We start from the raw sequence: 25,674 nt of genomic DNA on the forward strand, positions 1-25,674 counted from the left end.
GAAATCCAGTTTTTGAAGTTTTTGGTAACTATGTTATTTTCCTATTTTAATTCCTTCGTTAATCCTAGGCTTTCTAGGAGTATTTAATCATAGTGTGCCCCGGTTGTCACGCTGCGCCAAGGGGTCGTGATAAAACAAAGACATCCAGATGAATAAGATGACGGAAAGCAAACGCCCACGACAATTGAAATGTCAACAAGGCAAAAAAAGAAGGGATGCAACACGAGGACTTCCCAGGAGGTCACCCATCCTAGTACTACTCTCGCCCAAACTCGCTTAACTTCGGAGTTCTGATGGGATCCGGTGCATGTGAGTTGGTATGATCGCATCCGTTAGCTTATAACGCCTAAAAGTATATAAGCCACGTTTGAACCATGCCATATGACCATGGGTTGGCTATCCAACGCCCCCCGCATGAAATGGCATGGCCTGTCAAGCCTTGTCGTCGCCACCCCTACCACGTGTCGCGCGCAGGCCTGCCGAACTGCCGGTTCCGATCGGCTGTGGGGCCTACCTTACGATAATTGAACCAAAACAAAAAAAACAAAAAAACTGACAACGTTAAGAACAACCCCAATAATTTCGGCAGTGGGCGTCGAGTCCTGCTGTTTTTTCGCTTTCGTTCGTTTGCGGTGCCCGGTTAATTGGAGACGAGCTCCACGGGGTGATGTAGGACAGATGGCGTAAGTTATTGGAGAGGAGCTGGACCGACGCGCGTGCAACGGCAAATCGGGCAAACCGCTGATCTGGGCTCCGACCTCAGAATTAGGCCCACGAACCGTCGATTCGAAGGCAACGGCGTCGCGAGTAAAACTCATTGCGTTGCCATGAGTCGTGGGCTTTTTCGGGCATCCGACGTCGTTTACTAGCCCGAAATCCAGTTTTTGAAGTTTTTGGTAACTGTATTATTTTCCTATTTTAATTCCTTCGTTAATCCTAGGCTTTCTAGGAGTATTTAATCATAGTGTGCCCCGATTGTCACGCTGCGCCAAGGGGTCGTGATAAAACAAAGACATCCAGATGAATAAGATGACGGAAAGCAAACGCCCACGACAATTGAAACGTCAACAAGGCAAAAAAAGAAGGGATGCAACACGAGGACTTCCCAGGAGGTCACCCATCCTAGTACTACTCTCGCCCAAACTCGCTTAACTTCGGAGTTCTGATGGGATCCGGTGCATGTGAGTTGGTACGATCGCATCCGTTAGCTTATAACGCCTAAAAGTATATAAGCCACGTTTGAGCCATGCCATATGACCATGGGTTGGCTATCCAACGCCCCCCGCATGAAATGGCATGGCCTGTCAAGCCTTGTCGTCGCCACCCCTACCACGTGTCGCGCGCAGGCCTGCCGAACTGTCGGTTCCGATCGGCTGTGGGGCCTACCTTACGATAATTGAACCAAAACAAAAAAAACAAAAAAACTGACAACGTTAAGAACAACCCCAATAATTTCGGCAGTGGGCGTCGAGTCCTGCTGTTTTTTCGCTTTCGTTCGTTTGCGGTGCCCGGTTAATTGGAGACGAGCTCCACGGGGTGATGTAGGACAGATGGCGTAAGTTATTGGAGAGGAGCTGGACCGACGCGCGTGCAACGGCAAATCGGGCAAACCGCTGATCTGGGCTCCGACCTCAGAATTGGGCCCACGAACCGTCGATTCGAAGGCAACGGTGTCGCGAGTAAAACTCATTGCGTTGCCATGAGTCGTGGGCTTTTTCGGGCATCCGACGTCGTTTACTAGCCCGAAATCCAGTTTTTGAAGTTTTTGGTAACTGTGTTATTTTCCTATTTTAATTCCTTCGTTAATCCTAGGCTTTCTAGGAGTATTTAATCATAGTGTGCCCCGGTTGTCACGCTGCGCCAAGGGGTCGTGATAAAACAAAGACATCCAGATGAATAAGATGACGGAAAGCAAACGCCCACGACAATTGAAATGTCAACAAGGCAAAAAAAGAAGGGATGCAACACGAGGACTTCCCAGGAGGTCACCCATCCTAGTACTACTCTCGCCCAAACTCGCTTAACTTCGGAGTTCTGATGGGATCCGGTGCATGTGAGTTGGTATGATCGCATCCGTTAGCTTATAACGCCTAAAAGTATATAAGCCACGTTTGAACCATGCCATATGACCATGGGTTGGCTATCCAACGCCCCCCGCATGAAATGGCATGGCCTGTCAAGCCTTGTCGTCGCCACCCCTACCACGTGTCGCGCGCAGGCCTGCCGAACTGCCGGTTCCGATCGGCTGTGGGGCCTACCTTACGATAATTGAACCAAAACAAAAAAAACAAAAAAACTGACAACGTTAAGAACAACCCCAATAATTTCGGCAGTGGGCGTCGAGTCCTGCTGTTTTTTCGCTTTCGTTCGTTTGCGGTGCCCGGTTAATTGGAGACGAGCTCCACGGGGTGATGTAGGACAGATGGCGTAAGTTATTGGAGAGGAGCTGGACCGACGCGCGTGCAACGGCAAATCGGGCAAACCGCTGATCTGGGCTCCGACCTCAGAATTAGGCCCACGAACCGTCGATTCGAAGGCAACGGCGTCGCGAGTAAAACTCATTGCGTTGCCATGAGTCGTGGGCTTTTTCGGGCATCCGACGTCGTTTACTAGCCCGAAATCCAGTTTTTGAAGTTTTTGGTAACTGTATTATTTTCCTATTTTAATTCCTTCGTTAATCCTAGGCTTTCTAGGAGTATTTAATCATAGTGTGCCCCGATTGTCACGCTGCGCCAAGGGGTCGTGATAAAACAAAGACATCCAGATGAATAAGATGACGGAAAGCAAACGCCCACGACAATTGAAATGTCAACAAGGCAAAAAAAGAAGGGATGCAACACGAGGACTTCCCAGGAGGTCACCCATCCTAGTACTACTCTCGCCCAAACTCGCTTAACTTCGGAGTTCTGATGGGATCCGGTGCATGTGAGTTGGTATGATCGCATCCGTTAGCTTATAACGCCTAAAAGTATATAAGCCACGTTTGAGCCATGGCATATGACCATGGGTTGGCTATCCAACGCCCCCCGCATGAAATGGCATGGCCTGTGAAGCCTTGTCGTCGCCACCCCTACCACGTGTCGCGCGCAGGCCTGCCGAACTGCCGGTTCCGATCGGCTGTGGGGCCTACCTTACGATAATTGAACCAAAACAAAAAAAACAAAAAAACTGACAACGTTAAGAACAACCCCAATAATTTCGGCAGTGGGCGTCGAGTCCTGTTGTTTTTTCGCTTTCGTTCGTTTGCAGTGCCCGGTTAATTGGAGACGAGCTCCACGGGGTGATGTAGGACAGATGGCGTAAGTTATTGGAGAGGAGCTGGACCGACGCGCGTGCAACGGCAAATCGGGCAGACCGCTGATCTGGGCTCCGACCTCAGAATTGGGCCCACAAACCGTCGATTCGAAGGCAACGGCGTCGCGAGTAAAACTCATTGCGTTGCCATGAGTCGTGGGCTTTTTCGGGCATCCGACGTCGTTTACTAGCCCGAAATCCAGTTTTTGAAGTTTTTGGTAACTGTGTTATTTTCCTATTTTAATTCCTTCGTTAATCCCAGGCTTTCTAGGAGTATTTAATCATAGTGTGCCCCGATTGTCACGCTGCGCCAAGGGGTCGTAATAAAACAAAGACATCCAGATGAATAAGATGACGGAAAGCAAACGCCCACGACAATTGAAACGTCAACAAGGCAAAAAAAGAAGGGATGCAACACGAGGACTTCCCAGGAGGTCACCCATCCTTGTACTACTCTCGCCCAAACTCGCTTAACTTCGGAGTTCTGATGGGATCCGGTGCATGTGAGTTGGTACGATCGCATCCGTTAGGTTATAACGCCTAAAAGTATATAAGCCACGTTTGAGCCATGCCATATGACCATGGGTTGGCTATCCAACGCCCCCCGCATGAAATGGCATGGCCTGTCAAGCCTTGTCGTCGCCACCCCTACCACGTGTCGCGCGCAGGCCTGCCGAACTGCCGGTTCCGATCGGCTGTGGGGCCTACCTTACGATAATTGAACCAAAACAAAAAAAACAAAAAAACTGACAACGTTAAGAACAACCCCAATAATTTCGGCAGTGGGCGTCGAGTCCTGCTGTTTTTTCGCTTTCGTTCGTTTGCGGTGCCCGGTTAATTGGAGACGAGCTCCACGGGGTGATGTAGGACAGATGGCGTAAGTTATTGGAGAGGAGCTGGACCGACGCGCGTGCAACGGCAAATCGGGCAAACCGCTGATCTGGGCTCCGACCTCAGAATTGGGCCCACGAACCGTCGATTCGAAGGCAACGGCGTCGCGAGTAAAACTCATTGCGCTGCCACGAGTCGTGGGCTTTTTCGGGCATCCGACGTCGTTTACTAGCCCGAAATCCAGTTTTTGAAGTCTTTGGTAACTGTATTATTTTCCTATTTTAATTCCTTCGTTAATCCTAGGCTTTCTAGGAGTATTTAATCATAGTGTGCCCCGATTGTCACGCTGCGCCAAGGGGTCGTGATAAAACAAAGACATCCAGATGAATAAGATGACGGAAAGCAAACGCCCACGACAATTGAAATGTCAACAAGGCAAAAAAAGAAGGGATGCAACACGAGGACTTCCCAGGAGGTCACCCATCCTAGTACTACTCTCGCCCAAACTCGCTTAACTTCGGAGTTCTGATGGGATCCGGTGCATGTGAGTTGGTATGATCGCATCCGTTAGCTTATAACGCCTAAAAGTATATAAGCCACGTTTGAACCATGCCATATGACCATGGGTTGGCTATCCAACGCCCCCCGCATGAAATGGCATGGCCTGTGAAGCCTTGTCGTCGCCACCCCTACCACGTGTCGCGCGCAGGCCTGCCGAACTGCCGGTTCCGATCGGCTGTGGGGCCTACCTTACGATAATTGAACCAAAACAAAAAAAACAAAAAAACTGACAACGTTAAGAACAACCCCAATAATTTCGGCAGTGGGCGTCGAGTCCTGTTGTTTTTTCGCTTTCGTTCGTTTGCGGTGCCCGGTTAATTGGAGACGAGCTCCACGGGGTGATGTAGGACAGATGGCGTAAGTTATTGGAGAGGAGCTGGACCGACGCGCGTGCAACGGCAAATCGGGCAGACCGCTGATCTGGGCTCCGACCTCAGAATTGGGCCCACAAACCGTCGATTCGAAGGCAACGGCGTCGCGAGTAAAACTCATTGCGTTGCCATGAGTCGTGGGCTTTTTCGGGCATCCGACGTCGTTTACTAGCCCGAAATCCAGTTTTTGAAGTTTTTGGTAACTGTGTTATTTTCCTATTTTAATTCCTTCGTTAATCCCAGGCTTTCTAGGAGTATTTAATCATAGTGTGCCCCGATTGTCACGCTGCGCCAAGGGGTCGTAATAAAACAAAGACATCCAGATGAATAAGATGACGGAAAGCAAACGCCCACGACAATTGAAACGTCAACAAGGCAAAAAAAGAAGGGATGCAACACGAGGACTTCCCAGGAGGTCACCCATCCTAGTACTACTCTCGCCCAAACTCGCTTAACTTCGGAGTTCTGATGGGATCCGGTGCATGTGAGTTGGTACGATCGCATCCGTTAGCTTATAACGCCTAAAAGTATATAAGCCACGTTTGAGCCATGCCATATGACCATGGGTTGGCTATCCAACGCCCCCCGCATGAAATGGCATGGCCTGTCAAGCCTTGTCGTCGCCACCCCTACCACGTGTCGCGCGCAGGCCTGCCGAACTGCCGGTTCCGATCGGCTGTGGGGCCTACCTTACGATAATTGAACCAAAACAAAAAAAACAAAAAAACTGACAACGTTAAGAACAACCCCAATAATTTCGGCAGTGGGCGTCGAGTCCTGCTGTTTTTTCGCTTTCGTTCGTTTGCGGTGCCCGGTTAATTGGAGACGAGCTCCACGGGGTGATGTAGGACAGATGGCGTAAGTTATTGGAGAGGAGCTGGACCGACGCGCGTGCAACGGCAAATCGGGCAAACCGCTGATCTGGGCTCCGACCTCAGAATTGGGCCCACGAACCGTCGATTCGAAGGCAACGGCGTCGCGAGTAAAACTCATTGCGCTGCCACGAGTCGTGGGCTTTTTCGGGCATCCGACGTCGTTTACTAGCCCGAAATCCAGTTTTTGAAGTCTTTGGTAACTGTATTATTTTCCTATTTTAATTCCTTCGTTAATCCTAGGCTTTCTAGGAGTATTTAATCATAGTGTGCCCCGATTGTCACGCTGCGCCAAGGGGTCGTGATAAAACAAAGACATCCAGATGAATAAGATGACGGAAAGCAAACGCCCACGACAATTGAAATGTCAACAAGGCAAAAAAAGAAGGGATGCAACACGAGGACTTCCCAGGAGGTCACCCATCCTAGTACTACTCTCGCCCAAACTCGCTTAACTTCGGAGTTCTGATGGGATCCGGTGCATGTGAGTTGGTATGATCGCATCCGTTAGCTTATAACGCCTAAAAGTATATAAGCCACGTTTGAACCATGCCATATGACCATGGGTTGGCTATCCAACGCCCCCCGCATGAAATGGCATGGCCTGTGAAGCCTTGTCGTCGCCACCCCTACCACGTGTCGCGCGCAGGCCTGCCGAACTGCCGGTTCCGATCGGCTGTGGGGCCTACCTTACGATAATTGAACCAAAACAAAAAAAACAAAAAAACTGACAACGTTAAGAACAACCCCAATAATTTCGGCAGTGGGCGTCGAGTCCTGTTGTTTTTTCGCTTTCGTTCGTTTGCGGTGCCCGGTTAATTGGAGACGAGCTCCACGGGGTGATGTAGGACAGATGGCGTAAGTTATTGGAGAGGAGCTGGACCGACGCGCGTGCAACGGCAAATCGGGCAGACCGCTGATCTGGGCTCCGACCTCAGAATTGGGCCCACAAACCGTCGATTCGAAGGCAACGGCGTCGCGAGTAAAACTCATTGCGTTGCCATGAGTCGTGGGCTTTTTCGGGCATCCGACGTCGTTTACTAGCCCGAAATCCAGTTTTTGAAGTTTTTGGTAACTGTGTTATTTTCCTATTTTAATTCCTTCGTTAATCCTAGGCTTTCTAGGAGTATTTAATCATAGTGTGCCCCGATTGTCACGCTGCGCCAAGGGGTCGTGATAAAACAAAGACATCCAGATGAATAAGATGACGGAAAGCAAACGCCCACGACAATTGAAATGTCAACAAGGCAAAAAAAGAAGGGATGCAACACGAGGACTTCCCAGGAGGTCACCCATCCTAGTACTACTCTCGCCCAAACTCGCTTAACTTCGGAGTTCTGATGGGATCCGGTGCATGTGAGTTGGTACGATCGCATCCGTTAGCTTATAACGCCTAAAAGTATATAAGCCACGTTTGAGCCATGCCATATGACCATGGGTTGGCTATCCAACGCCCCCCGCATGAAATGGCATGGCCTGTCAAGCCTTGTCGTCGCCACCCCTCTGCATGTGAGTGTCATTCCTCTGCATGATGAAATTATCTGTGTTTCTAACCATTGAAGCAACAATTTCTTCCAAAGTTGGTCCTTGAGGTGGTTGGTGAGATTGACTAAGTGGTGGTGGATTATAATATTGGGGTTGACCATAAGGTGGACAAGTATTATGTTGGCCTTGATATGGTTGATATGACCCTTGTTGAAAATTTGGATTTTCAGTCCACCAGAAGTTTGAATGATTTCTCCACTCCGGATTGTATGTTTGTCGGAAATATTCATTCATAGGCAACTCATTATGAAATGAGCCAAAAACATTTGCTTCCTCCATCACAAATTTATTGGAGTATTCTTACATAGTAAGTTCCACAATTTTAGTTGCGGCTGCCATTGGAGATGGTGAAGGTGACTCCTCGGATGTTCCTATAAGAAAAAGAAACAAAAACAAATCAAGATAAAATGAAACAACAATCAATAAACAAAAATAAAACTAAGTACTCTAAACATACTCAAACAAAACAGATAAGCAACCGTGCTAGTTCCTCGGTAACGGCGCCAAAAATTGTTGCATTCCTAAAAGGACACAAATTAATGTGCAAACAACCAATTAAAAATACCCGCAAGTGCACGAATCTAATGAAGTATAGATTATGTAAGTACGGGGTCGATCCCACGAAGAACTTGTCGGCTCCCTATAAGTTCTAATTTGAGTACGTAAAGAACACTTAATTGACACACCACAAATACGCAAATGCAAAATGGAAACTAAAAATAAGTAAAGAAGTGCAAAAGAAATGAAACAACACAAGAAAACTAAAGAAAAACACAAACAGCATTTTCTATCGCCATTTTATCACCTGTTTATCACATGTGAACAGTACCGTGAACAGTAAACAGTGACATGAACAGTGCCGTGAACAGTGAACAGTGATGACCGGTCGTTTTTGGGCAGAGTCGAAATTTCAATAAACGTGTGATGAGCGACCGGTCGTGAACAGTAACGACCGGTCGTTTTTGGGCAGATTCGTTTCTCTGTTTTTCAGTTTCGACCTCTGTCCAGTGTTTTGCCTATAACTTTCCAACCGTACGTCCAAAATTCACGTTATTTATACGGTTGGATTCAGAACAGAAAATGCAAGAACACAACGCGGACCAAATGTCCAAAACAATTACGGAAACAAATAAAATTCAGTATCAAAGACACACCACGTATCAAACACACAACTCACACACACATTGGGGGGGTTTTGATTTGTTTCAAGTGACCTATTTCTATTGCATGAAAGTAAATGGACTTTGAATTTAAATGAGAAAGGCAGAGATGAAATATCAAAGAGTGGAATTAAAAAGTAACAAACACTAGGGTTTCGGAATCCACCCTAAACAATTCTACCCAAGTTCATGAATACTCAAGTGATGAACTCTAAACGTGTTGATGAAAATGTTCGCAATCAAGGCCATGGGTCGTGGCTCAAGACGCATTGATTCTCTCTAATATACGTAAAGTGCATGGTTCGTGCTACAATACTGTGCCCTCCTCATAACCGAACCTAGGTATGGTTCGTACTTTGATTCAATTACAAGGAGAACCCATTAAGTTCAAAGAGAATATGAACATCACAAGAATCCTAATAGCATGGTGTTTACATTAGGTATTCAAGAAACCAATTCACATGGATGATTCTTACTTCATCCATTTATTGCTTAGGATAACATGAAGATACACATAATCCCAACAATCTCAAGAAGCATGCTTTCAAAGATGGCCAACCAAGGAAAAACACACATCAAGGATAGATTAATTTGGTGAATTGGAATTCATCAACAATATCTAGAAATTCATACACTCAAGTATCAAAACAATAAGGTAATCATGTTTAGGGCTTCAACCTAAGCCCTAGCTATAGAGTTTAGTTGCTCATACTTATTTCAAATACAAACTCAAAATGAAATTAGAAAGAGTTTACAGATTTTCAGAAAATGATGAAAGCTTCAAGATCATCAATGGTGGAAGTCTTCTTCTCCACTTTTCTTGGCTGCACCTTGGCTTTCTCCAAGCTCCAAAAACTCTCCAAAATCTGCTCTCAATTGTGTAGAATTCAGAATTGAATTGCTTTCCACGTTCAAAGGCTCCCTCCATATCTGATTGCCAATTGCTTTTGCTCCTTTTCCCATCTTTTCCTACTCACACTTTTAATATAAAACTCATTCTTTCTCTAAAGCTTTTGCCCATTGTCCCCTTGCCATTATGAAGCATTGACTCACAAAGATGCCAAATACTTCAGAAAATATCTCTTTTACAAAGGTAATTCCTTGTTACCAAGAGTTATGGTAACAAGAAATTAAGATGACACAAAGGAGGTAAAAGCTGGCCAAATCCGGATTTCCAGAGCTGTGGTAACATGCTGGATTGGTTGGATAGGCAATACTTGTCCAATGGAGCTCAAATTTGGATATGTTGTAGTTAACATCCATTGGAACAAATCTCATGAAGATCATGACCTCATCCGAGCACCAGAGCATGTTGATCCCAGGCCAAGAAGTTGACCTACGAAAATGAACAAAAACAGAATTTATAACTAATAATGCACTTTTAGCTCATTTTCATTCCAACCAAGGTAAAATCTAAGAAAACACAAAAAGGAAGTAAAAAGCTATAAAATGTCAAGAACTAACTCAAAATAGTGGGTGAATAACATGAAAAATCATGTGTAAAAATGAACCGAACAAACTTCCCAAACTTATCTTTTGCTAGTCCTCGAGCAAAACAGAAACTAAAACAAGATTCGAAACAAAACTTTCCGAACACTTTCCAAAGAGAGAGCGACTTATGCAAATGACTTAAAAGTTTTCACAAAGAAAACTCATTTTAGACATTATTCACAAGGCAGCAAAGTTCAGAACACAACATGTTCAAAGTGTAGTAGTGTGATGGCCAAATGGAACTCATTCTCCAATTTCAGTTTTCACACAACTTCAAAAATCATACCCAGCACAAATGTAACTTCAAATCTCACCTAAGTTGTCCTCTCACAAATGAATCACTCGGAAGAGGGTTACAATGCATCACTCAATAATAGACATGAGAATAGAGTTAAACCATAAGGGACTTAACTCAAAATTAGCAAGCTGAAAAACATGCATGAATATGATCTCAAGAAGGATGCTAAACACTTAAAAGAAGAATGTGTGCAATTCAACCACATGACATCTAGGATCAATTTAGGTCTTTATTATAGGTTGTAATGGGGCTAAGGGTGTAAGGTGAGTAAGAAATGAAGGATAAGGATACAACAAAGTCCAAGGAACTCACAATGTAAGAGCATATAATCGTTGACTAAAAGACTTTGAAACATCACGCTTGAAATTTTCATTCTTTTATTATTTTTTGGGTGATCAAATAGACCACAAAGCCTTATACCTCCACTAATTATGATTCACACTCCTTCCTTCCATTTGAACAACCAAGAAACATGGAATTGAATTTGAAACCATTGCCACTTAACCACGACTTTTCTCTTTTCTTTCACCCTTTTTTTTTTTTTTTTTTTTTTTTTTGAAAGTAATAACCCTTCCCAAACTTAGCATGAAAAACACATCTAAATTAAAGCTCACGAGTTCCTTAGAAAGGTAAATTCTTGTTTTTCAGGCTAAGGCTAGAAGTAATAACTGGTTACTTGAAAGAAAAGGCATACATATAGGCTCAAGGTGGTTAACAATGGAAAATCATGCTTAAGCATGCATAGGGTTAGCTTGAAAGGCACAAACGGTCCAAAGAGGGCCTTAATATCATTTCTCAAATGTCATGTAATCAAATTGCACAAGAATGAGTAACTTTTAAGTGCTCAACCAAATCAATGAATAATGAGATCAAACAACAACTCAGATGACAAGAAAAGTGGAATATGTGTATAACACTCATGAATTGAAGCACAAGGCTCAAAGCTCACATTATATGGTTATACAAGTCTAATTCATGCTTGATACAATTCTTTGGATCATGCAAGTCCCTCAACTGGAGAATTATGAAACAAATGGCAAGTGCGTAGAGGGTTTCAAACATATCATGCTAGAACGATGCCATTTAGTGAATAACAAATTTTTTAATTTTTTTTTTTTAATTTTTTTTTTTTAGAGCATTTTCAATCAAGTCATTTAAACATTCATCACAATCTCATCATATATGTCCGGAAAGTGACTTGAAAACACAAAGACTCAAAACTGAAAAGAAAACAGAACAAATTAAAGCAAGAATTAAAGCGAAACGAAAAAGACTTGCTATCCCTTCCCAAACTTAGAAATAAACATTGTCCTCAATGTTAAAGAATTCAGACATCAACAACGTTATAACAAGAATTAAAGGGAATAAAGCAGTTAAATACAAGAACAAACACGAAAAAAACAACTACAACACGGTTGCAAAAACAAAAACAAAAACGAAACCAAACAGAAACAAATAAAACAGTAAGCCCTAACAACAGTCTTACACATGCAGAAATCCAACCCAATGAAACGCAAAAACCAAATGAAAGCCCAACCCAAACGAAAGCCCAAAAGCCCAAAAGCGAAGAAAGTAAATAAAACAAAGAAACCAAGTCAGAAGCACAAAGAGCGAGGACTCAGTAAAATAGAAAAAGTGGGCCCTAAAGTCTCGACACCTGTGAGTCACGGGAAACAAAGGGAGAGACGTGTCGACAAGCAGAGGTCTCTCTCACGGTCCCAAGCCAGAAAAATTGGCTTCATAGGAAGGCGTGACGACTTTCGTTTCTCAAAAACGCTGAAAGGCGGAACTGTAATTAAAGGGGTTGGGGACCAGGTGGGGTGACCTAAGGGGATAGGCCGTAAGGGCCGCGCAAAATGCAGAAGCGCAGTGGCTAGGGTTACGTAAAAACTCATTGCGTTGCCATGAGTCGTGGGCTTTTTCGGGCATCCGACGTCGTTTACTAGCCCGAGATCCAGTTTTTGAAGTTTTTGGTAACTGTGTTATTTTCCTATTTTAATTCCTTCGTTAATCCTAGGCTTTCTAGGAGTATTTAATCATAGTGTGCCCCGATTGTCACGCTGCGCCAAGGGGTCGTGATAAAACAAAGACATCCAGATGAATAAGATGACGGAAAGCAAACGCCCACGACAATTGAAACGTCAACAAGGCAAAAAAAGAAGGGATGCAACACGAGGACTTCCCAGGAGGTCACCCATCCTAGTACTACTCTCGCCCAAACTCACTTAACTTCGGAGTTCTGATGGGATCCGGTGCATGTGAGTTGGTATGATCGCATCCGTTAGCTTATAACGCCTAAAAGTATATAAGCCACGTTTGAGCCATGCCATATGACCATGGGTTGGCTATCCAACGCCCCCCGCATGAAATGGCATGGCCTGTCAAGCCTTGTCTTCGCCACCCCTACCATGTGTCGCGCGCAGGCCTGCCGAACTGCCGGTTCCGATCGGCTGTGGGGCCTACCTTACGATAATTGAACCAAAACAAAAAAAAAAAAAAAAATGACAACGTTAAGAACAACCCCAATAATTTCGGCAGTGGGCGTCGAGTCCTGTTGTTTTTTCGCTTTCGTTCGTTTGCGGTGTCCGGTTAATTGGAGAGGAGCTCCACGGGGTGATGTAGTACAGATGGCGTAAGTTATTGGAGAGGAGCTGGACCGACGCGCGTGCAACGGCAAATCGGGCAAACCGCTGATCTGGGCTCCGACCTCAGAATTGGGCCCCCGAACCGTCGATTCGAAGGCAACGGCGTCGCGAGTAAAACTCATCGCGTTGCCATGAGTCGTGGGCTTTTTCGGGCATCCGACGTCGTTTACTAGCCCGAAATCCAGTTTTTGAAGTTTTTGGTAACTGTGTTATTTTCCTATTTTAATTCCTTCGTTAATCCTAGGCTTTCTAGGAGTATTTAATCATAGTGTGCCCCGATTGTCACGCTGCGCCAAGGGGTCGTGATAAAACAAAGACATCCAGATGAATAAGATGACGGAAAGCAAACGCCCACGACAATTGAAACGTCAACAAGGCAAAAAAAGAAGGGATGCAACACGAGGACTTCCCAGGAGGTCACCCATCCTAGTACTACTCTCGCCCAAACTCGCTTAACTTCGGAGTTCTGATGGGATCCGGTGCATGTGAGTTGGTATGATCGCATCCGTTAGCTTATAACGCCTAAAAGTATATAAGCCACGTTTGAGCCATGCCATATGACCATGGGTTGGCTATCCAACGCCCCCCGCATGAAATGGCATGGCCTGTCAAGCCTTGTCTTCGCCACCCCTACCATGTGTCGCGCGCAGGCCTGCCGAACTGCCGGTTCCGATCGGCTGTGGGGCCTACCTTACGATAATTGAACCAAAAAAAAAAAAAAAAAAAAAAACTGACAACGTTAAGAACAACCCCAATAATTTCGGCAGTGGGCGTCGAGTCCTGTTGTTTTTTCGCTTTCGTTCGTTTGCGGTGCCCGGTTAATTGGAGAGGAGCTCCACGGGGTGATGTAGGACAGATGGCGTAAGTTATTGGAGAGGAGCTGGACCGACGCGCGTGCAACGGCAAATCGGGCAAACCGCTGATCTGGGCTCCGACCTTAGAATTGCGCCCACAAACCGTCGATTCGAAGGCAACGGCGTCGCGAGTAAAACTCATCGCGTTTCCATGAGTCGTGGGCTTTTTCGGGCATCCGACGTCGTTTACTAGCCCGAAATCCAGTTTTTGAAGTTTTTGGTAACTGTGTTATTTTCCTATTTTAATTCCTTCGTTAATCCTAGGCTTTCTAGGAGTATTTAATCATAGTGTGCCCCGATTGTCACGCTGCGCCAAGGGGTCGTGATAAAACAAAGACATCCAGATGAATAAGATGACGGAAAGCAAACGCCCACGACAATTGAAACGTCAACAAGGCAAAAAAAGAAGGGATGCAACACGAGGACTTCCCAGGAGGTCACCCTTATTCATCTGGATGTCTTTGTTTGATCACGACCCCTTGGCGTCGTTTACTAGCCCGAAATCCAGTTTTTGAAGTTTTTGGTAACTGTGTTATTTTCCTATTTTAATTCCTTCGTCAATCCTAGGCTTTCTAGGAGTATTTAATCATAGTGTGCCCCGATTGTCACGCTGCGCCAAGGGGTCGTGATAAAACAAAGAGATCCAGATGAATAAGATGACGGAAAGCAAACGCCCACGACAATTGAAACGTCAACAAGGCAAAAAAAGAAGGGATGCAACACGAGGACTTCCCAGGAGGTCACCCATCCTAGTACTACTCTCGCCCAAACTCGCTTGACTTCGAAGTTCTGATGGGATCCGGTGCATGTGAGTTGGTATGATCGCATCCGTTAGCTTATAATGCCTAAAAGTATATAAGCCACGTTTGAGCCATGCCATATGACCATGGGTTGGCTATCCAACGCCCCCCGCATGAAATGGCATGGCCTGTCAGGCCTTGTCGTCGCCACCCCTACCATGTGTCGCGCGCAGGCCTGCCGAACTGCCGGTTCCGATCGGCTGTGGGGCCTACCTTACGATAATTGAACCAAAACAAAAAAAACAAAAAAACTGACAACGTTAAGAACAACCCCAATAATTTCGGCAGTGGGCGTCGAGTCCTGTTCTTTTTTCGCTTTCGTTCGTTTGCGGTGCCCGGTTAATTGGAGACGAGCTCCACGGGGTGATGTAGGACAGATGGCGTAAGTTATTGGAGAGGAGCTGGACCGACGCGCGTGCAACGGCAAATCGGGCAAACCGCTGATCTGGGCTCCGACCTTAGAATTGCGCCCACGAACCGTCGATTCGAAGGCAACGGCGTCGCGAGTAAAACTCATCGCGTTGCCATGAGTCGTGGGCTTTTTCGGGCATCCGACGTCGTTTACTAGCCCGAAATCCAGTTTTTGAAGTTTTTGGTAACTGTGTTATTTTCCTATTTTAATTCCTTCGTTAATCCTAGGCTTTCTAGGAGTATTTAATCATAGTGTGCCCCGATTGTCATGCTGCGCCAAGGGGTCGTGATAAAACAAAGACATCCAGATGAATAAGATGACGGAAAGCAAACGCCCACGACAATTGAAACGTCAACAAGGCAAAAAAAGAAGGGATGCAACACGAGGACTTCCCAGGAGGTCACCCTTATTCATCTGGATGTCTTTGTTTGATCACGACCCCTTGGCGTCGTTTACTAGGCCGAAATCCAGTTTTTGAAGTTTTTGGTAACTGTGTTATTTTCCTATTTTAATTCCTTCGTCAATCCTAGGCTTTCTAGGAGTATTTAATCATAGTGTGCCCCGATTGTCACGCTGCGCCAAGGGGTCGTGATAAAACAAAGAGATCCAGATGAATAAGATGACGGAAAGCAAACGCCCACGACAATTGAAACGTCAACAAGGCAAAAAAAGAAGGGATGCAACACGAGGACTTCCCAGGAGGTCACCCATCCTAGTACTACTCTCGCCCAAACTCGCTTGACTTCGGAGTTCTGATGGGATCCGGTGCATGTGAGTTGGTATGATCGCATCCGTTAGCTTATAATGCCTAAAAGTATATAAGCCACGTTTGAGCCATGCCATATGACCATGGGTTGGCTATCCAACGCCCCCCGCATGAAATGGCATGGCCTGTCAGGCCTTGTCGTCGCCACCCCTACCATGTGTCGCGCGCAGGCCTGCCGAACTGCCGGTTCCGATCGGCTGTGGGGCCTACCTTACGATAATTGAACCAAAACAAAAAAAACAAAAAAACTGACAACGTTAAGAACAACCCCAATAATTTCGGCAGTGGGCGTCGAGTCCTGTTCTTTTTTCGCTTTCGTTCGTTTGTGGTGCCCGGTTAATTGGAGACGAGCTCCACGGGGTGATGTAGGACAGATGGCGTAAGTTATTGGAGAGGAGCTGGACCGACGCGCGTGCAACGGCAAATCGGGCAAACCGCTGATCTGGGCTCCGACCTCAGAATTGGGCCCACGAACCGTCGATTCGAAGGCAACGGCATCGCGAGTAACACTCATTGCGTTGCCATGAGTCGTGGGCTTTTTCGGGCATCCGACGTCGTTTACTAGCCCGAAATCCAGTTTTTGAAATTTTTGGTAACTGTGTTATTTTCCTATTTTAATTCCTTCGTCAATCCTAGGCTTTCTAGGAGTATTTAATCATAGTGTGCCCCGATTGTCACGCTGCGCCAAGGGGTCGTGATAAAACAAAGACATCCAGATGAATAAGATGACGGAAAGCAAACGCCCACGACAATTGAAACGTCAACAAGGCAAAAAAATAAGGGATGCAACACGAGGACTTCCCAGGAGGTCACCCATCCTAGTACTACTCTCGCCCAACCTCGGTTAACTTCGGAGTTCTGATGGGATCCGGTGCATGTGAGTTGGTATGATCGCATCCGCTAGCTTATAACGCCTAAAAGTATATAAGCCACGTTTGAGCCATGCCATATGACCATGGGTTGGCTATCCAACGCCCCCCGCATGAAATGGCATGGCCTGTCAACCCTTGTCGTCGCCACCCCTACCCTGTGTCGCGCGCAGGCCTGCCGAACTGCCGGTTCCGATCGGCTGTGGGGCCTACCTTACGATAATTGAACCAAAACAAAAAAAACAAAAAAACTGACAACGTTAAGAACAACCCCAATAATTTCGGCAGTGGGCGTCGAGTCCTGTTGTTTTTTCGCTTTCGTTCGTTTGCGGTGCCCGGTTAATTGGAGAGGAGCTCCACGGGGTGATGTAGGACAGATGGCGTAAGTTATTGGAGAGGAGCTGGACCGACGCGCGTGCAACGGCAAATCGGGCAAACCGCTGATCTGGGCTCCGACCTCAGAATTGGGCCCACGAACCGTCGATTCGAAGGCAACGGCGTCGCGAGTAAAACTCATTGCGTTGCCATGAGTCGTGGGCTTTTTCGGGCATCCGACGTCGTTTACTAGCCCGAAATCCAGTTTTTGAAGTTCTTGGTAACTGTGTTATTTTCCTATTTTAATTCCTTCGTTAATCCTAGGCTTTCTAGGAGTATTTAATCATAGTGTGCCCCGATTGTCACGCTGCGCCAAGGGGTCGTGATAAAACAAAGACATCCAGATGAATAAGATGACGGAAAGCAAACGCCCACGACAATTGAAACGTCAACAAGGCAAAAAAAGAAGGGATGCAACACGAGGACTTCCCAGGAGGTCACCCTTATTCATCTGGATGTCTTTGTTTTATCACGACCCCTTGGCGTCGTTTACTAGCCCGAAATCCAGTTTTTGAAGTTTTTGGTAACTGTGTTATTTTCCTATTTTAATTCCTTCGTCAATCCTAGGCTTTCTAGGAGTATTTAATCATAGTGTGCCCCGATTGTCACGCTGCGCCAAGGGGTCGTGATAAAACAAAGAGATCCAGATGAATAAGATGACGGAAAGCAAACGCCCACGACAATTGAAACTTCAACAAGGCAAAAAAATAAGGGATGCAACACGAGGACTTCCCAGGAGGTCACCCTTATTCATCTGGATGTCTTTGTTTTATCACGACCCCTTGGCGTCGTTTACTAGCCCGAAATCCAGTTTTTGAAGTTTTTGGTAACTGTGTTATTTTCCTATTTTAATTCCTTCGTCAATCCTAGGCTTTCTAGGAGTATTTAATCATAGTGTGCCCCGATTGTCACGCTGCGCCAAGGGGTCGTGATAAAACAAAGACATCCAGATGAATAAGATGACGGAAAGCAAACGCCCACGACAATTGAAACGTCAACAAGGCAAAAAAAGAAGGGATGCAACACGAGGACTTCCCAGGAGGTCACCCTTATTCATCTGGATGTCTTTGTTTTATCACGACCCCTTGGCGTCGTTTACTAGCCCGAAATCCAGTTTTTGAAGTTTTTGGTAACTGTGTTATTTTCCTATTTTAATTCCTTCGTCAATCCTAGGCTTTCTAGGAGTATTTAATCATAGTGTGCCCCGATTGTCACGCTGCGCCAAGGGGTCGTGATAAAACAAAGAGATCCAGATGAATAAGATGACGGAAAGCAAACGCCCACGACAATTGAAACGTCAACAAGGCAAAAAAATAAGGGATGCAACACGAGGACTTCCCAGGAGGTCACCCATCCTAGTACTACTCTCGCTCAAACTCGCTTAACTTCGGAGTTCTGATGGGATCCGGTGCATGTGAGTTGGTATGATCGCATCCGTTAGCTTATAACGCCTAAAAGTATATAAGCCACGTTTGAGCCATGCCATATGACCATGGGTTGGCTATCCAACGCCCCCCGCATGAAATGGTATGGCCTGTCAAGCCTTGTCGTCGCCACCCCTACCATGTGTCGTGCGCAGGCCTGCCGAACTGCCGGTTCCGATCGGCTGTGGGGCCTACCTTATGATAATTGAACCAAAACAAAAAAAAATAAAAAAACTGACAACGTTAAGAACAACCCCAATAATTTCGGCAGTGGGCGTCGAGTCCTGTTGTTTTTTCGCTTTCGTTCGTTAGCGGTGCCCGGTTAATTGGAGACGAGCTCCACGGGGTGATGTAGGACAGATGGCGTAAGTTATTGGAGAGGAGCTGGACCGACGCGCGTGCAACGGCAAATCGGGCAAACCGCTGATCTGGGCTCCGACCTTAGAATTGGGCCCACGAACCGTCGATTCGAAGGCAACGGCGTCGCGAGTAAAACTCATGGCGTTGCCATGAGTCGTGGGCTTTTTCGGGCATCCGACGTCGTTTACTAGCCCGAAATCCAGTTTTTGAAGTTTTTGGTAACTGTGTTATTTTCCTATTTTAATTCCTTCGTTAATCCTAGGCTTTCTAGGAGTATTTAATCATAGTGTGCCCCGATTGTCACGCTGCGCCACGGGGTCGTGATAAAACAAAGACATCCAGATGAATAAGATGACGGAAAGCAAACGCCCACGACAATTGAAACGTCAACAAGGCAAAAAAAGAAGGGATGCAACACGAGGACTTCCCAGGAGGTCACCCATCCTAGTACTACTCTCGCCCAAACTCGCTTATCTTCGGAGTTCTGATGGGATCCGGTGTATGTGAGTTGGTATGATCGCATCCGTTAGCTTATAACGCCTAAAAGTATATAAGCCACGTTTGAGCCATGCCATATGACCATGGGTTGGCTATCCAACGCCCCCCGCATGAAATGGGATGCCGTCGCATGAAATGGCATGGCCTGTCAGGCCTTGTCGTCGCCACCCCTACCATGTGTCGCGCGCAGGCCTGCCGAACTGCCGGTTCCGATCGGCTGTGGGGCCTACCTTACGATAATTGAACCAAAACAAAAAAAAACAAAAAAACTGACAACGTTAAGAACAACCCCAATAATTTCGGCAGTGGGCGTCGAGTCCTGTTGTTTTTTCGCTTTCGTGAGTTTGCGGTGCCCGGTTAATTGGAGACGAGCTCCACGGGGTGATGTAGGACAGATGGCGTAAGTTATTGGAGAGGAGCTGGACCGACGCGCGTGCAACGGCAAATCGGGCAAACCGCTGATCTGGGCTCCGACCTCAGAATTGGCCCCACGAACCGACGATTCGAAGGCAACGGCGTCGCGAGTAAAACTCATTGCGTTGCTGTTGTGTAGATTTCAGCTGCACCAAAATGGATTAAGCTGCATCCTCAACTTGTGATACTCGCAAGTGCACGAGCCGTTTGGTAGTATAGCGTATGTAAGTGCGAGGTCGATCCCACGAGGATTGGTGATTGAATGATCCAATTCATTTTCCCTACACAAAACAGAAATGAAAAATAAAGGAAAAAATAAAACAAGGAAAGAAGAAATAACTAACTCAAGCAGATAAGTTCCCAAGTTCAATTAGATTAATGGATTGATTCTAGCTAAAGTATGATTAAGCCATGGTGTGTGGTCATAACCTTGTGTTCCTAATTCCCTAATTTGATCATTTGTTGTCTAACCTAAAATTAAGCATTAGGAACCCATTAAGCATAGAAGAACAATTTAAACAACCAAGTATGTATCTAATCCCTGTTGTCGAATGTTCATACATACTCTTCCTATTCATAGTTCAATTCGAATTAAAGCATGGTGTATACTCTTAATTCAAACCAAGATAGCTAACATGCAAGCCTAAATGGTGATCAATCATTCAAACTAGCATATTAACTTATAAGCATAATGAATAAGAACAAAAACCATAATTGAAACTTGGAAACTAATTAAACTTGAATACTTAAGAAAGAATGTACATTACAAGAAAAATAAATTACAACTAAGAAAACATTAAAGAAAGCTAGAATTGAGAACTAGAAAGCAAAACTAAGAGAATTTGAGGGAGAGAAGGGAAGGGAGCTCTAGAGAAGTGTTTGAGAGCTCCCCCCCCCTTGGGGTGTGTTTACAAGCTTGGGAAACCTCACTATATATAGGCCTAAGGAAGCTGAAAATCTGAATTAAGTATGGCTAATGCATACAACACTTTGTTTTATAAAATCTGAAATGGTTGATGCACTTCACTAATGCATACAACACTTCCATTATAAAATCTGAAATGGTTGATGCACTTCACTAATAAATCCCACCAGCAGCCCTAGCTCATCTTCATGTCACCATGACCAAGCTTCCAACCAGAAATAATAGCTCATCCTGAGGTCAGCATGACCAGAAACTTCAAGGGCTTACGAATTGGGCTTCCCTTAAGCAAATTAAGACTTTAAGCACTCAAACTTGAAGTTCAGAATGTCTTCTTTCCAGCCATATATCATTTGGGCCAATCCAAGGTCGGAGGAGGAAGTTAAGGCCAAAACAAATTGCTAACTCATTTTGCGCGCTGATAAAATCCATCCTGAGCATGGCTCTGTGTTTGCTAGGTAACAGACTCCATATTTATCCAATGGGGCTGAATTTTGGATATGTTATATTACACACCCATTGGAACAACTTTCATGAAGAATGTGGCCTCATCCGAGCTATGTAGGTTGCTGAAACAAAGCTTGCAATATGACCTACGAAACTGGGCTGGCAGGGGACTGTAGCCAAAATTGAGTTTGTCTTTAAGCTCTTCATCCATTCATCCAAATTAGGCCCTAACATGCATGGATTGCATCATTTACTATCCAAAGCCATCATTATTACCTAAAGCTCAATGAACTGAAAGATAAACACAAAAAGGATTAAAAGCACAAGTTTAACTCAAAAACATAACCAAATCATAAGCTAGAAGGGTACAAAATGATATACAATTATGAACCGATCAGTTGCCATGAGTCGTGGGCTTTTTCGGGCATCCGACGTCGTTTACTAGCCCGAAATCCAGTTTTTGAGGTTTTTGGTAACTGTGTTATTTTCCTATTTTAATTCCTTCGTTAATCCTAGGCTTTCTAGGAGTACTTAATCATAGTGTGCCCCGATTGTCACGCTGCACCACGGGGTCGTGATAAAACAAAGACATCCAGATGAATAAGATGACGGAATGCAAACGCCCACGACAATTGAAACGTCAACAAGGCAAAAAAAAAGAAGGGATGCAACACGAGCACTTCCCAGGAGGTCACCCATCCTAGTACTACTCTCGCCCAAACTCGCTTAACTTCGGAGTTCTGATGGGATCCGGTGCATGTGAGTTGGTATGATCGCATCCGTTAGCTTATAACGCCTATAAGTATATAAGCCACGTTTGAGCCATGCCATATGACCTTGGGTTGGCTATCCAACGCCCCCCGCATGAAATGGCATGGCCTGTCAGGCCTTGTCGTCGCCACCCCTACCATGTGTCGCGCGCAGGCCTGCCGAACTGCCAGTTCCGATCGGCTGTGGGGCCTACCTTACGATAATTGAACCAAAACAAAAAAAAATAAAAAAACGGACAACGTTAAGAACAACCCCAATAATTTCGGCAGTGGGCGTCGAGTCCTGTTGTTTTTTCGCTTTCGTTCGTTTGCGGTGCCCGGTTAATTGGAGACGAGCTCCACGGGGTGATGTAGGACAGATGGCGTAAGTTATTGGAGAGGAGCTGGACCGACGCGCGTGCAACGGCAAATCGGGCAAACCGCTGATCTGGGCTCCGACCTCAGAATTGGGCCCACGAACGGTCGATTCGAAGGCAACGGCGTCGCGAGTAAAACTCATTGCGTTGCCAAGAGTCGTGGGCTTTTTCGGGCATCCGACGTCGTTTACTAGCCCGCAATCCAGTTTTTGAAGTTTTTGGTAACTGTGTTATTTTCCTATTTTAATTCCTTCGTTAATCCTAGGCTTTCTAGGAGTATTTAATCATAGTGTGCCCCGATTGTCACGCTGCGCCACGGGGTCGTGATAGAACAAAGACATCCAGATGAATAAGATGACGGAAAGCAAACGCCCACGACAATTGAAACGTCAACAAGGCAAAAAAAGAAGGGATGCAACACGAGGACTTCCCAGGAGGTCACCCATCCTAGTACTACTCTCGCCCCAACTCGCTTGACTTCGGAGTTCTGATGGGATCCGGTGCATGTGAGTTGGTATGATTGCATCCGTTAGCTTATAACGCCTAAAAGTATATAAGCCACGTTTGAGCCATGCCATATGACCATGGGTTGGCTATCCAACGCCCCCCGCATGAAATGGCATGGCCTGTCAGGCCTTGTCGTCGCCACCCCTACCATATGTCGCGCGCAGGCCTGCCGAACTGCCGGTTCCGATCGGCTGTGGGTCCTACCTTACGATAATTGAACCAAAACAAAAAAAAACAAAAAAACTGACAACGTTAAGAACAACCCCAATAATTTCGGCAGTGGGCGTCGAGTCCTGTTGTTTTTTCGCTTTCGTTCGTTTGCGGTGCCCGGTTAATTGGAGACGAGCTCCACGGGGTGATGTAGGACAGATGGCGTAAGTTATTGGGGAGGAGCTGGACCGACGCGCGTGCAACGGCAAATCGGGCAAACCGCTGATCTGGGCTCCGACCTCAGAATTGGGCCCACGAACCGTCGATTCGAAGGCAACGGCGTCGCGAGTAAAACTCATTGCGTTGCCATGGGTCGTGGACTTTTTCGGGCATCCGACGTCGTTTACTAGCCCGAAATCCAGTTTTTGAAGTTTTTGAAGTTTTTGGTAACTGTGTTATTTTCCTATTTGAATTCCTTCGTTAATCCTAGGCTTTCTAGGAGTATTTAATCATAGTGTGCCCCGATTGTCACGCTGCGCCACGGGGTCGTGATAAAACAAAGACATCCAGATGAATAAGATGACGGAAAGCAAACGCCCACGACAATTGAAACGTCAACAAGGCAAAAAAAGAAGGGATGCAACACGAGGACTTCCCAGGAGGTCACCCATCCTAGTACTACTCTCGCCCAAACTCGCTTAACTTCGGAGTTCTGATGGGATCCGGTGCATGTGAGTTGGTATGATCGCATCCGTCTGCTTATAACGCCTAAAAGTATATAAGCCACGTTTGAGCCATGCCATATGACCATGGGTTGGCTATCCAACGCCCCCCGCATGAAATGGCATGGCCTGTCAGGCCTTGTCGTCGCCACCCCTACCATGTGTCGCGCGCAGGCCTGCCGAACTGCCGGTTCCGATCGGCTGTGGGGCCTACCTTACGATAATTGAACCAAACCAAAAAAAACAAAAAAACTGACAACGTTAAGAACAACCCCAATAATTTCGGCAGTGGGCGTCGAGTCCTGTTGTTTTTTCGCTTTCGTTCGTTTGCGGTGCCCGGTTAATTGGAGACGAGCTCCACGGGGTGATGTAGGACAGATGGCGTAAGTTATTGGAGAGGAGCTGGACCGAAGCGCGTGCAACGGCGAATCGGGCAAACCGCTGATCTGGGCTCCGACCTCAGAATTGGGCCCACGAACAGTCGATTCGAAGGCAACGGCGTCGCGAGTAAAACTCATCGCGTTGCCATGTGTCGTGGGCTTTTTCGGGCATCCGACGTGGTTTACTAGCCCGAAATCCAGTTTTTGAAGTTTTTGGTAACTGTGTTATTTTCCTATTTTAATTCCTTCGTTAATCCTAGGCTTTCTAGGAGTATTTAATCATAGTGTGCCCCGATTGTCACGCTGCGCCAAGGGGTCGTGATAAAACAAAGACATCCAGATGAATAAGATGACGGAAAGCAAACGCCCACGACAATTGAAACGTCAACAAGGCAAAAAAAGAAGGGATGCAACACGAGGACTTCCCAGGAGGTCACCCATCCTAGTACTACTCTCGCCCAAACTCGCTTAACTTCGGAGTTCTGATGGGATCCGGTGCATGTGAGTTGGTATGATCGCATCCGTTAGCTTATAACGCCTAAAAGTAAATAAGCCACGTTTGAGCCATGCCATATGACCATGGGTTGGCTATCCAACGCCCCCCGCATGAAATGGCATGGCCTGTCAAGCCTTGTCGTCGCCACCCTTACCATGTGTCGCGCGCAGGCCTGCCGAACTGCCGGTTCCGATCGGCTGTGGGGCCTACCTTACGATAATTGAACCAAACCAAAAAAAACAAAAAAACTGACAACGTTAAGAACAACCCCAATAATTTCGGCAGTGGGCGTCGAGTCCTGTTGTTTTTTCGCTTTCGTTCGTTTGCGGTGCCGGGTTAATTGGAGACGAGCTCCACAGGGTGATGTAGGACAGATGGCGTAAGTTATTGGAGAGGAGCTGGACCGAAGCGCGTGCAACGGCGAATCGGGCAAACCGCTGATCTGGGCTCCGACCTCAGAATTGGGCCCACGAACCGTCGATTCGAAGGCAACGGCGTCGCGAGTAAAACTCATCGCGTTGCCATGTGTCGTGGGCTTTTTCGGGCATCCGACGTCGTTTACTAGCCCGAAATCCAGTTTTTGAAGTTTTTGGTAACTGTGTTATTTTCCTATTTTAATTCCTTCGTTAATCCTAGGCTTTCTAGGAGTATTTAATCATAGTGTGCCCCGATTGTCACGCTGCGCCAAGGGGTCGTGATAAAACAAAGACATCCAGATGAATAAGATGACGGAAAGCAAACGCCCACGACAATTGAAACGTCAACAAGGCAAAAAAAGAAGGGATGCAACACGAGGACTTCCCAGGAGGTCACCCATCCTAGTACTACTCTCGCCCAAACTCGCTTAACTTCGGAGTTCTGACGGGATCCGGTGCATGTGAGTTGGTATGATCGCATCCGTTAGCTTATAACGCCTAAAAGTAAATAAGCCACGTTTGAGCCATGCCATATGACCATGGGTTGGCTATCCAACGCCCCCCGCATGAAATGGCATGGCCTGTCAAGCCTTGTCGTCGCCACCCTTACCATGTGTCGCGCGCAGGCCTGCCGAACTGCCGGTTCCGATCGGCTGTGGGGCCTACCT

General features: G+C 46.2%; 21 non-coding genes across 21 annotated transcripts; all 21 read right to left on the bottom strand.

The window, feature by feature from the left end:
• Positions 1–212: 212 nt before the first annotated feature.
• Positions 213–331, bottom strand: LOC148291920 (5S ribosomal RNA). The gene has a single exon (XR_015827452.1). It is a non-coding gene; the product is annotated as a 5S ribosomal RNA (ribosomal RNA).
• Positions 332–1,084: 753 nt separating this feature from the next.
• LOC148291921 (5S ribosomal RNA) lies at positions 1,085–1,203 on the bottom strand. Its single transcript, XR_015826858.1, has one exon. It is a non-coding gene; the product is annotated as a 5S ribosomal RNA (ribosomal RNA).
• Positions 1,204–1,956: 753 nt separating this feature from the next.
• On the bottom strand, positions 1,957–2,075 carry LOC148291922 (5S ribosomal RNA). The gene has a single exon (XR_015827453.1). It is a non-coding gene; the product is annotated as a 5S ribosomal RNA (ribosomal RNA).
• Positions 2,076–2,828: 753 nt separating this feature from the next.
• On the bottom strand, positions 2,829–2,947 carry LOC148291923 (5S ribosomal RNA). The gene has a single exon (XR_015827455.1). It is a non-coding gene; the product is annotated as a 5S ribosomal RNA (ribosomal RNA).
• A 753-nt stretch (positions 2,948–3,700) lies between these two features.
• On the bottom strand, positions 3,701–3,819 carry LOC148291924 (5S ribosomal RNA). Its single transcript, XR_015827049.1, has one exon. It is a non-coding gene; the product is annotated as a 5S ribosomal RNA (ribosomal RNA).
• A 753-nt stretch (positions 3,820–4,572) lies between these two features.
• Positions 4,573–4,691, bottom strand: LOC148291925 (5S ribosomal RNA). The gene has a single exon (XR_015827456.1). It is a non-coding gene; the product is annotated as a 5S ribosomal RNA (ribosomal RNA).
• A 753-nt stretch (positions 4,692–5,444) lies between these two features.
• LOC148291926 (5S ribosomal RNA) lies at positions 5,445–5,563 on the bottom strand. The gene has a single exon (XR_015826860.1). It is a non-coding gene; the product is annotated as a 5S ribosomal RNA (ribosomal RNA).
• A 753-nt stretch (positions 5,564–6,316) lies between these two features.
• On the bottom strand, positions 6,317–6,435 carry LOC148291927 (5S ribosomal RNA). Its single transcript, XR_015827457.1, has one exon. It is a non-coding gene; the product is annotated as a 5S ribosomal RNA (ribosomal RNA).
• Positions 6,436–7,188: 753 nt separating this feature from the next.
• Positions 7,189–7,307, bottom strand: LOC148291928 (5S ribosomal RNA). Its single transcript, XR_015826861.1, has one exon. It is a non-coding gene; the product is annotated as a 5S ribosomal RNA (ribosomal RNA).
• Positions 7,308–12,584: 5,277 nt separating this feature from the next.
• LOC148291929 (5S ribosomal RNA) lies at positions 12,585–12,703 on the bottom strand. Its single transcript, XR_015827443.1, has one exon. It is a non-coding gene; the product is annotated as a 5S ribosomal RNA (ribosomal RNA).
• Positions 12,704–13,456: 753 nt separating this feature from the next.
• Positions 13,457–13,575, bottom strand: LOC148291930 (5S ribosomal RNA). Its single transcript, XR_015827458.1, has one exon. It is a non-coding gene; the product is annotated as a 5S ribosomal RNA (ribosomal RNA).
• Positions 13,576–14,633: 1,058 nt separating this feature from the next.
• Positions 14,634–14,752, bottom strand: LOC148291931 (5S ribosomal RNA). The gene has a single exon (XR_015826976.1). It is a non-coding gene; the product is annotated as a 5S ribosomal RNA (ribosomal RNA).
• Positions 14,753–15,808: 1,056 nt separating this feature from the next.
• On the bottom strand, positions 15,809–15,927 carry LOC148291932 (5S ribosomal RNA). Its single transcript, XR_015826710.1, has one exon. It is a non-coding gene; the product is annotated as a 5S ribosomal RNA (ribosomal RNA).
• A 753-nt stretch (positions 15,928–16,680) lies between these two features.
• On the bottom strand, positions 16,681–16,799 carry LOC148291933 (5S ribosomal RNA). The gene has a single exon (XR_015827030.1). It is a non-coding gene; the product is annotated as a 5S ribosomal RNA (ribosomal RNA).
• A 1,662-nt stretch (positions 16,800–18,461) lies between these two features.
• LOC148291934 (5S ribosomal RNA) lies at positions 18,462–18,580 on the bottom strand. The gene has a single exon (XR_015826931.1). It is a non-coding gene; the product is annotated as a 5S ribosomal RNA (ribosomal RNA).
• A 754-nt stretch (positions 18,581–19,334) lies between these two features.
• LOC148291935 (5S ribosomal RNA) lies at positions 19,335–19,453 on the bottom strand. The gene has a single exon (XR_015826695.1). It is a non-coding gene; the product is annotated as a 5S ribosomal RNA (ribosomal RNA).
• A 2,418-nt stretch (positions 19,454–21,871) lies between these two features.
• LOC148291936 (5S ribosomal RNA) lies at positions 21,872–21,990 on the bottom strand. Its single transcript, XR_015827692.1, has one exon. It is a non-coding gene; the product is annotated as a 5S ribosomal RNA (ribosomal RNA).
• A 754-nt stretch (positions 21,991–22,744) lies between these two features.
• LOC148291937 (5S ribosomal RNA) lies at positions 22,745–22,863 on the bottom strand. Its single transcript, XR_015826901.1, has one exon. It is a non-coding gene; the product is annotated as a 5S ribosomal RNA (ribosomal RNA).
• A 763-nt stretch (positions 22,864–23,626) lies between these two features.
• Positions 23,627–23,745, bottom strand: LOC148291938 (5S ribosomal RNA). The gene has a single exon (XR_015827459.1). It is a non-coding gene; the product is annotated as a 5S ribosomal RNA (ribosomal RNA).
• Positions 23,746–24,498: 753 nt separating this feature from the next.
• LOC148291939 (5S ribosomal RNA) lies at positions 24,499–24,617 on the bottom strand. The gene has a single exon (XR_015827460.1). It is a non-coding gene; the product is annotated as a 5S ribosomal RNA (ribosomal RNA).
• A 753-nt stretch (positions 24,618–25,370) lies between these two features.
• LOC148291940 (5S ribosomal RNA) lies at positions 25,371–25,489 on the bottom strand. The gene has a single exon (XR_015827672.1). It is a non-coding gene; the product is annotated as a 5S ribosomal RNA (ribosomal RNA).
• Between the last annotated feature and the right edge of the window lie 185 nt (positions 25,490–25,674).

This window comes from Prunus avium, chromosome 8 (assembly GCF_965620075.1).
Source record: "Prunus avium chromosome 8, drPruAviu1.hap1.1, whole genome shotgun sequence".
NCBI classification, from domain to species: Eukaryota; Viridiplantae; Streptophyta; class Magnoliopsida; order Rosales; family Rosaceae; genus Prunus; species Prunus avium.